Here is a 15,147-nt window from a genome sequence, read left to right as displayed (position 1 = left end):
AGGACTTTTGGCACCTCTGCTTGGACAGGAGATCAGTGTCACGGCAGAATACCTCTCCGGACTAGCCAATCAAGTCGCGGATTGTAATTCACTGTACCTCAGCTACTTCCAACTGGCGGCTTGACGTAACGTTTTTTGGCAACCTGATGAGCCTGAAAGGGCCATGTCAGACAGACCTCTTTGAAGTCCAGGCTGAATCGCCAGCTACCACGCTTCTTCAGCTGGAGCCCAGACCTGGAGGCAGCCATTACAGATGCTTTCCTTCAGCAGTAGGGTCCGGCATGGACTATGCTTTTCTGTCACACCTACCCTTCCCCGTCCCTCAGCACCCACACGCCTCCTTTCAGTTCCCACTCCCGCCCCGCCTAACTCATTGTTCCCTCCCAATACCTGTGTCCCTTCCCAATAGCAGCGGGATGTCACAGGAGGCAGAGGAAGGCAGTGCCATGGCGTCTGTGGTCCCACTGGCGCTGGGGAACGCCGTCTTACAACATTCGCGGCCGATGCAGACCGCTGCACTCACTGGTTGGGACTTCCCGATCACGTGATTGCAAGCAACGTCGCTCGCCTGGGCTCGCGATGTTGCAGATGCGGTCACGTGACCTATCATGTGACCGGTCATGTGACCAATTAAGGAAGTAGCCAGTATAAAGAGCTGCCGGCACCGCAGGACCACACTTCTCAGCTGTAGCTTTCGGCACTGAGTGGCGTTACGTTCTTTGGTGTGTATTCTTGGATTTTTGGACTTTGCTTTCGGATTTTGGATTGTTTTTGGATTACCCTCCTGAATTCGGTGCATTGTTAACTTTTCTGGTTCATGAACTATTGCCTTGTCCCACGGATTGTTTTGGATTAACCCTTGAACTTTGGAACTCTGTACTCCTCACTTGGGAAGTTAAACACCTCTTCCCTGAAGGTGCAAGTAACATCACAGGTCTCTACAGGTACTGGATAATACCAGTCATCTTGTGCTGTTGGGCTCCCCGTTCCCTGACACTCATCATAGGGAGAGAGCACAAGGTGGGCTTTCCTTACTACATCTTTACAGGCTACTCTGGTAGGTGTCATTTAGATCCTTATACTAGAGAGTTGTTTACCGTCATAGTTGTGCAATATCCTTACTTGACTGCCTGTTCCTTGGCAGCTGCCTGGTTACCTGAGCCACCTGAGTTCCTGCTTCTGCACATTTGGCCTCAATAACTGGCCAGGGATTGTCTTTGTTTACTCTCTCTGACCGGTGCTTGGAGAAGGAGGTATACATAGTCATCGCGGTACCTCATCTGAAGATTTTGACAGACTGAGAAGCCCCTATACCGCTTTGGCTATGGATGCCGCTGCTGGGGATCCGGTTGCTGCTCTGGTACAGGCTATCACGGTGTTGAGAGCTGACATGTCGGCGGCAACGGCTGCTATCCATCAGCGGCTAGATACGATACAGAGTGAGCGCCATGCCCTACCTGCTGATCCCGAGTTTGGAGTTGCCCCTCCCCAGGCAAACCCTCCCAATCCTGCCCCGACACCGGCACCCATGTTTGTTCGCACTCCGTTCCCTTTGGCATCTCCCGAAAAGTTCCAGGGTGACCCCCGCAAGTTCCGCACATTCCTGAATCAGTGCAAGCTCCATTTCTGTGTCCGCCACAGGCCATTCCTGACTCCACAGCGAAGGCTGCATTTACACTATCACACTTGGGGGGTATAGCAGCGGCTTGGGCGAACCTTTTACTTGAGAATGACCATCCCATTTGTATGACTTCGATTTACTCATAACAGAAATGACCAGGGTGTTCGACACTAGGCACAAGGCCCAAGCACAGGACTTAGAGTTATTGGAATTAAGTCAGGGGAAGACAACGATGGTTGAATATATTACCCGGTTCAATCAGCTGTCCGTAGAAACATCTTGGCCAGAGAACAAAAAGGCTGTGGTATTTTACTGAGGGCTTAACGATGCCATGAAAGACGCATTGGCGGTGGTGCCCTCTCTACCGGCTCAATATCCTGAATTTGTTGATCTGGCCTTGCAAGTAGATGCCCGAAGGGCGGAGAGGAGACAGGAACTTGTAAAATCAGTGTCTTTCCCGTCCATCCCCTCTTCCAGTGAGTCCACAGGGGAACCCATGCAAATAGGGGGGGTTCGTAGCCCAATCACAGCCATGGAAAGGGAACGATGCTGCTCCTCGAATACCTGCTTTTATTGTGGGCTCAATGGACATTATGTGAGGGAATGCCCCAGGCGCCTGAGGCCCAAGCCAACGGTTTTTCAGAAAGCCCGTCCCTAGACGAGGGGGGTCGGATGGGCTCCCCCTTATCCTCCTCAGGGGAACCAGGTTTCATGGGACCCATGCACATTCAAGCCCTTCTAGTTTCCGTAGACAACACCAGTCACAAAGTAAAACTAGTCATCGATTCAGGGGCAACGGGGAACTATGTGGATATAGCCTTGGCAGCATCACAAAATCTACCCCTCCAGAACAAGCGTCGACCAGAACCAGTCCAGGCTGTCGATGGTTCGGCTCTTGTATCTGGTCCAATCAAACAGCAAACAGCACCTCTCACATTTATTATTCAGGAGGTACATAGTGAGACCCTGTCCTTTGATCTGATCTCCACTCCACAATTTGGGCTTATTCTGGGTCTCCCTTGATTACGCACCCATAATCCTGTTATCGATTGATATCATGGAGGTTTGTTCTTCGAATCTGTCCACTGCCAGAACCATTGTCTCACGCTCTCTGGCAAGGTCACATCTCCTTCACAAGTATTGGGCACTTTAACCCAGCTACAGATCAGTGATGAGCAGACTATGGACTGCGATCCACCAGGTCATGTCGTGGGGGTTACGGTTTCGACTATCCCGGCAGAATACAGTGACTTCTCTGACGTCTTTGACAAGAAGTGTGCCGAACATCTACCACCACACCGGTCTTACGACTGTCCCATTGACCTGATCCCTGGAACTTCTATACCATGTGGACAGATTTATTCCTTGTCACCCACGGAAGATGTAGCTCTAAAAGAATATATCCAGACAGCTTTGAGAATAGGTCACATCCGTCCTTCCCAGTCTCCGGCTGCTAGCCCGATCTTTTTTGTACCCAAAAGAGAAGGCGACTTACGTCCCTGTGTGGATTACCGTCGTCTTAACCAGATAACAATCAAGAACAGGTACCCCATTCCTCTGATAACACCACTCCTTGACAATCTTACTCATGCCACTATCTTCACTAAACTGGATCTTAGAGGGGCATACAATCTGGTTTGTACAAAACAGGGTGATGAGTGGAAGACCGCTTTCTGTACCATGCATGGTCTATATGAGTACACCGTGATGCCCTTTGGCCTATGTAATGCCCCCGCAACATTCCAGAGGTTTATGAACGATTTATTTCATGACATCATAGATACATATGTCATTGTGTATCTGAATGACATCCTGATATTTTCTCCAACACTTCCATCTCGTATAGGCCATGTCCGAGAAGTATTTCACAGATTCCGAACCCACGCGCTGTTTGCAAAATCTGAAAAGTGTCTTTTCCACACCACAGAAGTGGATTTCTTGGGTTATCACATCAACTCTAAAGAACTCTCTATGAACTCAGTCAAGGTTGATACTGTTTTGAATTGGCCTGTCCCCACCACCGTTAAGGCTTTCCAGTCCTTCCTCGGATTTGAAAACTTTTATAGAAGGTTTATCGCAGGGTTCTCCTCCATAGCAGCCCCCTTGACCCGTTTGACCAGTCCGCAGGTACCCTATGTTTGGGCCCCAGAACAAGATGAGGCGTTTAATACATTAAAAACGGCCTTTACATCGGCTCCTATAGTGCAACATCCTAACCCTGCGCTGCCTTTCATGATAGAGGCCGATGCTTCTTCGTTCACTTTAGGTGCAGTTCTTTCCCAGGCTTGTCCGGCCACGGGGCTACTCCACCCCGTCGCTTTCCATTCCTGCAAGCTTACACCAACAGAACAGCACTACACTGTCACAGAGAAGGAACTTCTGGCTGTTAAGGACGCATTTCAGACTTGGAGACACCATCTGTTAGGGGCCCGACACCTGATAACTGTCTACTCCGTTCATCGTAATTTACAGGATCTGGCCAACCTGAAGTGCCTTAACAGCCATCAAGTACGTTGGCACCTGTTCTTTTCCACCTACGATTTCATCATACGTCACCGTCCAGGTATAGGTCACAGCAAAGCAGATGCCCTGTCATGGCTGCTGGGGGGGATTCCCTTCCCGTATTCCAAGAGACTCTATTGGACAAAAAGCATGTTATCTGCTTATGTACTGTAACAGTCAAGAGGGTCAGTTATACCACGGAGGAGCCCGAGACCCAGAGACCCACCCGGTTGCGGAATGGTGGGGTCAGGAGACGTCTAATCCAGGCGAAGCACAGACGGAGAAAAGTAATATGGAACTCCAGGACGGGCCCAAAAGAGTCGGAAGGCAGCCTTTCTGCGAAGGAGCAGAGACGCCGACGTTAGAATCTGGCGGCGGTCTGAAAGACATAGAAGCTTCTGGCGAACACATGAGAGTCAGAACATCACACTCATGTGAATTAGAAATGACGCCGATGTTCGACTCTGACAGCCGCCAGAGAAATCAAGGAACCGTGAACCGGGAGAGGTGGGGCTGCTGCGGCATGGGGATCCTGCGGGTACTCGGCAGTTGTAACCCACCTGAGAACCGCGGAGCCGCGGATTATGAAAGACAGCGTTGTAACAACATACTAGAGCAGGATAAAAACACGAGACTCCCAGAGACCCACCAAAACCCTTCCAGGAAGGAACTTAGAACTCACCTGGTCAGAGATGACTAGAGCAGGGAGCGGGTGGAGTTCGAAGATAGCTTGCAATGCCTCAAGGGAAAGGGGGCGGGGCTTGGGAAAGTTTATATAGACTGGAGGAGGAAGTGAACACTGATCGGCCTGTTAAACTCCGACTATATAAAGACAACGCTGGAAGGCGAGAGTGTGTTCATTCTTGGTTTTGTTGCAGATCGAACCAGACAGGACATCAGGAGCTGCTGAAGGCTGGTGAGCGTATGAGGACTAGGAGGAGAAGCCTTGCCAGAAGTCCTTACCAGATCCCCTGCAAGGATCAGAGAAGAAGCATAAGCACAGAGAAAGGACATTGCAGCAATTTTTGATTAAAGCTTATTTTTTTTCCTTTTTACCCTTTTGAAATAGTCTGAATAAAGACCCATTTTAATTTCCATCCAGCCGCCTAGCTGTCTCATTGTCACAAATTTGGTGGCAGCGGTGGGATCCTGAAACACGGTATGGAGAGTATCATCAAGGCCTTAGCAGAAGGACAACAACAGCTTCAGCAACTGGCGCAGGTGCAGGGACATCTAGCCGAGGTGGATCGACAAGCCATACAACAAGCCCTACAGTTGCAAGCTGCCTCCCAGGATGCCCTGAAGAAAGTGACAGAAGCTGTGGTTGCTCATAGAGCCATGACGCCTGCCCCTTCCAACATTCTACAGAAATTCCAGGCCGGCGAGGATCCAGGTTATTTCTTTACGAATTTCGAACGGGTCGCTAGAAACTCCCAATGGCCGGTGGAGAAATGGGGGTACTTCATAGCTCCTTTGCTAACAGGCTCAATGCAAGGGGCTTACCAGGAAAACCATAACAGAGACACAAGTTACGCAGACATAAAAAGAACCACCCTAGAAAGGATGGGGGTGGATGAGGAGGCATATCGTCAGAAACTTCGGGAAACCAAACTCCGCAATGGGGAAACTCCGAGGCAACTATACTATCGGGTACACGACTTAACCGAAAAATGGTTAAAACCAGCCAACTGCACCATACCTGAAATCATGGACAAAGTTAGTTAAAGCAGTTTGTGGATGCACTTACAAGCAATATGCAACGATGGGTCCGACAACACCATCGACCCCCTCTCACTGAAGCCATAGACATTGCCACAGCGTTCCAAAAGGCAGGTGGAGCCAGGATAAATCCTGTGGAAGGAGGAAATAAACCCTTACTTCCTCGACCTACGAACTTGGGAGATGTAAAGCCAACCAAGGTAGATCCCAGAGGTTCGACCTGGCCCATCTCCAGCAGGCAACCCCAGTGTTATGATTGTGGGGAGTGGTGACATATCGCCCGATTCTGCCCAAGGAAGAACAAACCCGAACCTATGGAGATTGGTTGTATACAAAACCGGGAGTTTAGAAGGAGAAGAGAGCCCTATACAGTGGAAGTTTGAGTGGATGGCGTACCCCGACAAGGCCTGGTCGACAGTGGAAGCGAGCAAACCGCCATCAGACCAGAAGTAAGTGTCTTGGGGAAAAAGGGGAAGCAAAATATTTCGGTGAAATGTGTGCATGGGGATGTAAAGTCCTACCCTTCCAAAGAAGTAAACAGAGAGGTTAACGGGGTTCACACACTAATGGAGGTAGCCATCATGCCTCATATACCTGCTCATGTGTTAATAGGGACTGACCTGCCCAACTTTGATGACTGCGTTAGAGAGAAAAGGAATGGTTAAGAAGAGCTCCTTTCTCAGAAACTGATATTGAAGGAAATAGTAAGAGAATACCAAGGAAAACCAGAAGAGAGGTGAGAGAAGAGAAACGGAGATGGGTGGAGAGTTTCAGTGGACTCATAGATTGGATTTCTGAAGATAAAAGAGGTTCTTTTAGAAGCGAAACACTAACTGACCCATCTTTAAGGCATGTCCTCGAGCAAGCAATGAAAGACCCAGAAAGTACAAGCAGTTATCCGAGGTTTAAAGTGCAGCGGGGACTTCTATATCGGGTTACCAAAAAGCCCGATGAACAGGAGATGGAGCAACTTCTAGTACCCCTGAGTTTCAGAAAGTCTATACTGGGGATGGCTCATGATGACCAGACAGGCGGTCACATGGCCAGAGAGAAAACCCTAGAGAAAATCTCAAAGAGGTTTTACTGGCCAGGAGTTTATAAGGAAGTGGCAAAGTACTGTGATGAATGTCCCACATGCCAAAAATCAAACCCAAACAAACCAAGACGTGCCCCATTAGTACCTATGCCATTAATCAAAGAACCATTTTTTAGGATTGGCATGGATATAGTAGGTCCACTGGAATCCAGTAGTCATGGATACCAATATCTATTAGTCGTGGTGGACTACGCTACACAATATCCAGAAGCTTTTCCAATGAGAGGAACAAGTACCATCCAAGTATGCAACCAATTGATTCCATTCTTTGCCAGGGTAGGAATACCATCAGAAATAGTAACGGATCAAGGTCGAAATTTTGTATCAGGAGTGATGAGAAGAGTATGTCAACAGCTTCAAATAAAGCAAATCTGGACGTCGGTTTACCATCCACAAACCAATGGTTTAGTAGAGCGTTATAACAAGACCATTAAGCTAATGCTTAAGAAGGTAACGGCACCTACCGGAAAGAATTGCGACAGAGCATTACCCTGGGTCCTAATGGTATTAAGGGATACTCCACAATCTTCAACAGTTTTTTCACCCTTTGAATTATTGTTTGGACATCAACCGAAAACAATACTGGATATTGCCAAAGAAGAATGGGAAGGCCAAGAGGATCCTGCCACCCTAATAGACTATGTGATTGAACTCCAGGATAATTTAACTAGGATGAGGGAGCTGGCACAAACCAACCTGGGAAGATCCCAGTTGACCCAAGAAAAATATTACAATCGGAACACCAGAGTTCGACAGTTTAAAATAGGTGACCAGGTGTTAGTATTATTGCCCACAAGCCTGAACAAAATGTTGGCCCAATGCAGGGAGCCATATAAAATAAAGGCAATATTAGGTCCAGTAAATTACTTGGTGGATCAACCCGATCGGAAGGAAAAAACACAGAATTACCACGTAAACATGCTGAAGGAATGGAAGACCACGGACAAAGCTATACAGGTAGTCACAAGAATGACCCAGGAACCTGCTTTCAATTCAGTTCAGTGGGGAAAACAGCTCAAAGCAGAAGAGAAAAGAGAATTGAAGGAACACCTTGAACCTTTAAGTAATGTGTTTTCCTTCTACCCAGGAAGAACACACTTGGCAGAACACAAAATTGAAACAGAACCAGGACAGAGCATAAGGATCCATCCTTACCGGTTGCCTGAGTCAAAAAGGAATGCAGTGCAAGCAGAAGTGGAGGAGATGCTGAGGCTGGGGGTAATTGAACCATCATGTAGCCACTGGTCATCCCCTATTGTTCTCGTCCCAAAACCGGATGGGAGTAAACGCTTTTGTATGGACTACAGACAATTGAATTCCATCTCTACATACCAAGCCTACCTCATGCCCCGTATTGATGAACTTATTGAACAGTTAGGCACTGCTAAGTACATTAGTACCATTGATCTGACAAAGGGTTATTGGCAGATTCCATTAAGGACTGAAGATAAAATCAAAACCGCTTTTTCTACCCCTTACAGTCTATATCAATTTACAGTTCTACCATTTGGTTTACATGGAGCCCCAGCAACTTTTCAATCACTAATGAATCAGGTTCTCGATCCTCATATGGGATACAGTGCAGCCTACCTGGATTACATAGTTGTATACAGTAAAAACTGGAAGGATCATCTGAGTCAACTATCATCCGTAATAAAATCATTGCAAACAGCAGGTCTTAACATAAACCGAAAGAAAACTCTACTGGCCGTCAATCAGACTCGATACCTGGGATATCTGGTCGGGGACGGGGTTATACGACCCCAGTTGGACAAAATTGAAGCAATAGGGAAACTGCCTATGCCCAGCAATAAGAAGCAGATCAGAGCCTTTTCTGCCCAGCAATAAGAAGCAGATCAGAGCCTTTTTAGGCTTCATTGGATATTATCGGCGCTTCATACCTTTGTTTTCTTCCATTGCCAGCCCGTTGACGGAGGCTCTTAAATCTTCCTACAAAGGCGACCTGCTTAAAGATGAAGAAGCATATAAAGCTTTTACAGAGCTGAAACAGATAATATCAACACAACCTGTTCTAAGGTGTCCCAATTTCCAAGAAAGAATTTTTGTGCAATCAGACGCATCGGGAATAGGAATAGGGGCCGTACTATCACAAGGTAGTGAAACGGATCTACGGCCAGTGGCCTTTATAAGTCGTAAGCTCTTACCACATGAGGTGGTGTATTCTACCATTGAGAAAGAGTGTCTAGCTATCAAATGGGCCATTGAGACACTGAGATATTACCTCGCTGGAAGAAAGTTTACAGTTTTTACAGATCATGTTCCCCTCCAATGGTTGGCCACGCACAAGGACTCAAACCAACGAGTACTGAGATGGTTCTTAACCCTACAGGAATTTTGTTTTGAAACAGTGCACCGACCAGCGGCTTTCCAATTAGTTCCGGATTATCCAGAAATCCTGACCGCCCGATCGGCTGGATGCTTCGGGGGGTGTATGTAACAGTCAGGAGGGTCAGTTTACCACGGAGGGGCCCGAAGCACAGACGGAGAAAAGTAATATGGAACTCCAGGACGGGCCCAAAAGAGTCGGAACGCAGCCTTTCTGCGAAGGAGCAGAGACGCCGACGTTAGAATCTGGCGGCGGTCTGAAAGACATAGAAGCTTCGGGCGAACACACGAGAGTCAGAACATCACACTCATGCGAATTAGAAATGACGCCGATGTTCGGCTCTGGCAGCCGCAAGAGAAATCAAGGAACCGCGAACCGGGAGAGGCGGGGCTTCCGCAGCATGGGGAACCTGCGGGTACTCGGCAGTTGTAACCCACCTGAGAGCCGCGGATTATGAAAGACAGCGTTGTAACAACATACTAGAGCAGGATAAAAACACGAGATTCCCAGAGACCCACCAAAACCCTTCCAGGAAGAAACTTAGAACTCACCTGGTCAGAGATGACTGGAACAGGGAGTGGGTGGAGGTCGAGGTCGAAGATAGCTTGCAATGCCTCAAGGGAAAAGGGGGCGGGGCTTGGGAAAGTTTATATAGACTGGAGGAGGAAGTGAACGCCGATTGGCCTGTTAAACTCCGACTATATAAAGACAACGCTGGAAGGCGAGAGTGTGTTCATTCTTGGTTTTGTTGCAGATCGAACCAGACAGGACATCAGGAGCTGCTGAAGGCTAGTGGGCGTATGAGGACTAGGAGGAGAAGCCTGCCAGAAGTCCTTACCAGATCCCCTGCAAGGATCAGAGAAGAAGCATAAGCACAGAGAAAGGACATTGCAGCAATTTTTGATTAAAGCTTATTTTTTCCTTTTTACCCTTTTGAAATAGCCTGAATAAAGACCCATTTTAATTTCCATCCAGCCGCCTAGCTGTCTCATTGTCACATGTACCCCGCCAGTAGATCTGCTTGACTCTATACGTCAGTGGTTCTCTGTTCATCCCAACGATGCTGAAGAGTGGGCTGCGGTATTCCATGATGGTTTACCATTCGTACAGAGCCGGTAATACCTTCCCACTCAGGACACTCATATTCGAGCGTTGGAATGGTCTCATGACACACCAATAAATGGCCATCCAGGGCAGGGTCGGACCCTTAAGTTATTACAAAGATGGTGTTGGTGGCCTACAATACGCAAAGATGTGAACAATTATGTGTCTACTTGCTCAATATGTGCCCAATGTAAAAACAGGAAAGGTCGGCCTTTAGGTCTGCTTCAACCCCTACCCATTCCACCATGCCCCTGGCACACAGTTACCATGGACTTTATTACTGATTTACCAAAGATTCAGGGCCACGACACTGTATGGGTTGTTGTAAATACATTCACCAAGATGGCTTGCTTTGTCCCTTGTGTTGGCATTCCTTCAACTCCGACTTTAGCCAAGCTGTTCTTTCGTTCTGTCTTCTGTCTCTTTGGGTTACCTTCTGTCATGATTTCCGATAGGGTTTCCCAGTTCACTTCCCGATTTTGGCGCTCTCTCACGAAGCTACTAGGAATTGATGCTCGGTTTTCCTCCTCATACCACCCTGAAACTGATGGCCAGACTGAGCGCGTCAACCAGTCCCTCGAGCAGTATCTCCGCTGCCTGTCCTTACAACATCAACAGACATGGTATCAAGTTCTACACATAGCAGAATTCACCTACAACAATGCCCCACACTCGGCCACTGGATTTTCCACGTTCTATTTGCTCTATGGTCAACACTCCCGAATCCTGCCATTACCCGATTTTCAAAATGCCCTAAATCCCGCTGCTGGTGCCTGTCTTAGGGATCTAGGTAGCATTCATGCTCAGACTATTGCCCATTTTAGGGAAGCCCAGGCTACCATGTGCGCCGCACCGAACAAGAAACGTTCTTCTGCCCCATGTTACAACATCGGTGACAAGGTATGGCTATCCACTCGACACCTACATATACCTGGTTGTCGTAAATTGCTCCCTCGTTTTCTGGGTCCCTACCGTGTTACGAGAGTCATTAATCCTGTTGCCTACCGACTGTCCTTGCCTCCTGTATGGCGCATACATCCCGTGTTCCATGCTTCCTTGGTAAAAACCTTTTTTTCCCGGCACAAGGGCATTTCTGCCCCCGTCCCCGCTGGTTCATGACTCTGCGATAGAATATGAGGTCAATGATGCCTTGGGGTCACGCATCAGTAGGGGAGTGCTTTACTATCTCATAGACTGGGTTGGCTTCGGTCCGGAGGAGAGATCATGGGAGCCCGCTGCCAATGTCCATGCTCCGCTCTTGGTTTCTAGGTTCCATAAGCTCAACCATGCCTGCCCACGTGGGTGTGGGTCATTGGGGGGGACTTTGTCACGCCTACCCTTCCCCGTCCCTCAGCACCCACACGCCTCCTTTCAGTTCCCAGTCCTGCTCCCGCTCACGCCCGCCTAACTCCTCGTTCCCTCCCAATACCTGTGTCCCTTCCCAACAGCAGCGGGATGTCACAGGAGGCAGAGGAAGGCAGTACCCATGGCATCTGTGGTCCCGCTGGCACTGGAGAACGCCGGCTTACAACATTTGCGGCCGATGCAGACCGCCGCGCTCACTGGTTGGGACTTCCCGATCACGTGATTGCAAGCAACGTCACTCATCTGGGCTAGCGACATCGCAGATACGATCACGTGACCTATCACGTGACCGGTCACATGACCAATTAAGGAAGTAGCCAGTATAAAGAGCTGCCAGCACCGCAGGACCATGCTTCTCAGCTGTAGCTTTCGGCATTGAGTGGCATTACGTTCTTTGGTGTGTATTCCTGGATTTTTGGACTTTGCTTATGGACTTTGGATTGTTTTTGGATTACCCTCCTGAATTTGGCGCATTGGAAATTTTTTTGGTTCATGAACTACTGCCTTGTCCCACGGATTGTTTTGCATTAACCCTTGAACTTTGGAACTCTGTACTCCTCACTTGGGAAGTTAAACACCTCTTCCCTGAAGGTGCAAGTAACATCACAGGTCTCTACAGGTACTGGATAATACCAGTCATCTTACTGCTGTTGGGCTCACCGTTCCCTGACACCCATCATAGGGAGAGAGCACAAGGGGGGCTTTCCTTACTACATCTTTATAGGCTAAGGCTACTCTGGTAGGTGTCATTTAGTTCCTTATGCTAGAGAGTTGTTTACCGTCATAGTTGTGCAATATCCTTACTTGACTGCCTGTTCCTTTGCAGCTGCCTGGTTACCTGAGCCACCTGAGTTCCTGCTTCTGCACCTGTGGCCTCATTAACTGGCCAGAGATTGTGTTTGTTTACACTCTCTGGCCGGTGCTTGGGGACGGAGCTATACATAGTCATCGTGGTACCTCATCTGAAGATTTTGACATTTTCCCCCCTTTGCGATGATCGCCAGGACATTAGCGGACGCGAGGTGTCAGAGATCAAGGTTGCTCCTAGTAATGCTGGCCTGGAAGGGTCAAGTCTGGTTCCCCGATCTGCTAGATCTCTCGTGCAACACCCGACAGGACGGAGATCGTCCTAGATCTGGTGGCACTGCCACACCCATTAGTCCTTCAGGTGTCTTTTCAGGCTGAGGGCCTGGGTGATTTCAGGGGCTCCGGGCCTTTCGGGAGATGCTGACAGGCTCATCAGAGAGTCCTGGGCACCTAAGACAACTAGATCCTACAGGTCAGCCTGGGCCAAGTGGATTAGTTGGTGTCTGGTGGGGGGCTTGCAACCCGCTTCTGCATGTATGATCCATGTGGTTAACTTCCTGGCAGCCCTAGCAGCACAGGGTAAAGCATACAGAATGGTGAATACCTATAGGTCAGCCATTTCTGCAGGGCACAAACAACTTCTAGGCACCCCGATAGGTGAACACGCTCTGGTTGCCAGGTTGCACAAAGGAGTGAAGGCCATCCAGCCTCTGGAGCCAAAGTATTCGAGTTTATGAGATGCAGACATAGGGCCTCATTACACGGAAGGCGGTAATGGTTAACGGTCACCGTTAATGGTAACGGTGACCGTTAACCATTACCGCCTTACTACGAGGTCCCTTAGCGGGTTGGTGCTTTAACGCCTGCTTTTTGCAGGCGTTAAAAACCAACCCGCTAAGGGACCTTGGTGCTAATTACGGCACCGCAAAATTGCGGTGCCGTAATTAGCACCTTCCCCATTCCCATTATGCCCTATGGGGCAAAAATGGGAATGGGGAAGGGCAGTGGTGGAAGGGGGAATTTCCGCCCCACCAACCTTGGAATGGGGCGGTAATTCCCCTTTCCACCAAGGTGGTGCCGGTATTTTACCGGCATGGACCAAGGTGCTAATAGCACCTTGGTCCTCCGCCTTGCGTGTAATGAGGCCCATAGTCCTCAGATTCCTGCAAAGATGGCCAGATAACCCGGATCCATGGAAAGAGCTTTCTGTAAAACTAGCCATGCTGTTCTGACTGGTAGAGAGCAAGCAGGTCTCAAACGTAGGGGGCTTCAAGATAAATGCCAAGTCTTTTTCTCCAGAGGGAGACACCTTCCATGTGAGTAGACAAACAAAGACTGCCATCAGCTCTGTATCCTTCCCTGCGTTTCCAACACAACCCAAGCAGTGTCCGGTTAGGACTCTGAAGGAATACGAAGCGAGGGCGGCACCCCTCCGATGGGCAGGCGAAAGCAGAGTGTTCACTGCATTACGTAAACCTTTTCAGGGAGTGTCAGTCGTCACGCTGGCTTCCTGGGTGAAGTGGATCATGCTCCAAGCCTGCATAGATGTGGAATGTTTCGGAGCACATTCGGTGCAAGGGGCCATGGCTTCCAAAGCTTTTGCTTGCGGGGCGCGCCTGCAAGATATCTTGAGATTTGCAGATTGGTCAAATGAGTTGACTTTTCAAACTTTTTATTTCAAGTCAATGGAGCAGGTAGCCTTTTTGGTGGAAAGTAAGCTTTGAACAAGTATAATACGAGCTTCCGGGTCTTGACATAGAATTCAGATTTTCCATACTAACGTTACAAAAAGTCATAATTCTATTAAAGACTGTGAGAAACTTGAAGGTGTCTCCCTGGCTAGTCCCTGGGGATCTGTCATCCAGATTACCAGGACACACCATTGCTATTGGATCCAGTTCCTGGGGGTGGAACAGTGCGGGAGGATCAGCTTACTTCGCAGGCATCCCTTAGTCGGGTTCACAGTTTTCACAGTAACCCTATGTCATAATCTCATCAGGATGCAGGATTCCCTAGTTTTCTCTCTGCATCCCTCCGTCGAGTTTACATTTGCCATAGTTCATACTTCAACTGAAAGTCATTCTAGACCCCTTAGGTTCTTCCATTTACCTAAGTCTGGGTCTCAGCCCCCAGTCAGGCTTTCTCTTTAAGCCCCAAGTCAGGCTTTCCCTAAAGCCCCCAGTCAGGCTTCGTTCAGTTCATTAACCACAATGTTCTGGGGTGTGCTTAGGGTACACCACAATTCGCAGGCATCCCTCAGTCGGGTTCACCTTTGCCTCCTGTGAGAAACCTGAAGGTGTCTCCTTGACTGGTCCCCAGGGATCTGTCATCCAGGTGGCCAGGACACAGCCATCGCTAGTGGATCCAGTTCCTGGGGGCAGACCACTGAAGGAGGATCACCTGGATGGGGGGTCCTTGGGGAGTGGAAGTGGGACACAGACCGATGAGACGTGGTATCCCCCTTTTTTCAACACCTTTTACCCATCCTACCACATAGGACATTCAAAACCACTGCCCTCCTCCCCATTTTCCAACATGAACACTTACGCACGACACACCAAAGAACGGACTAACAACAGAGCCATT

The sequence above is a fragment of the Ambystoma mexicanum genome, chromosome 1q (assembly GCF_040938575.1).
Source record: "Ambystoma mexicanum isolate Mex_15411 chromosome 1q, UKY_AmexF1_1, whole genome shotgun sequence".
In the NCBI taxonomy this organism is placed as follows: Eukaryota; Metazoa; Chordata; class Amphibia; order Caudata; family Ambystomatidae; genus Ambystoma; species Ambystoma mexicanum.
Note: the sequence above shows the minus strand (reverse complement) of the source record.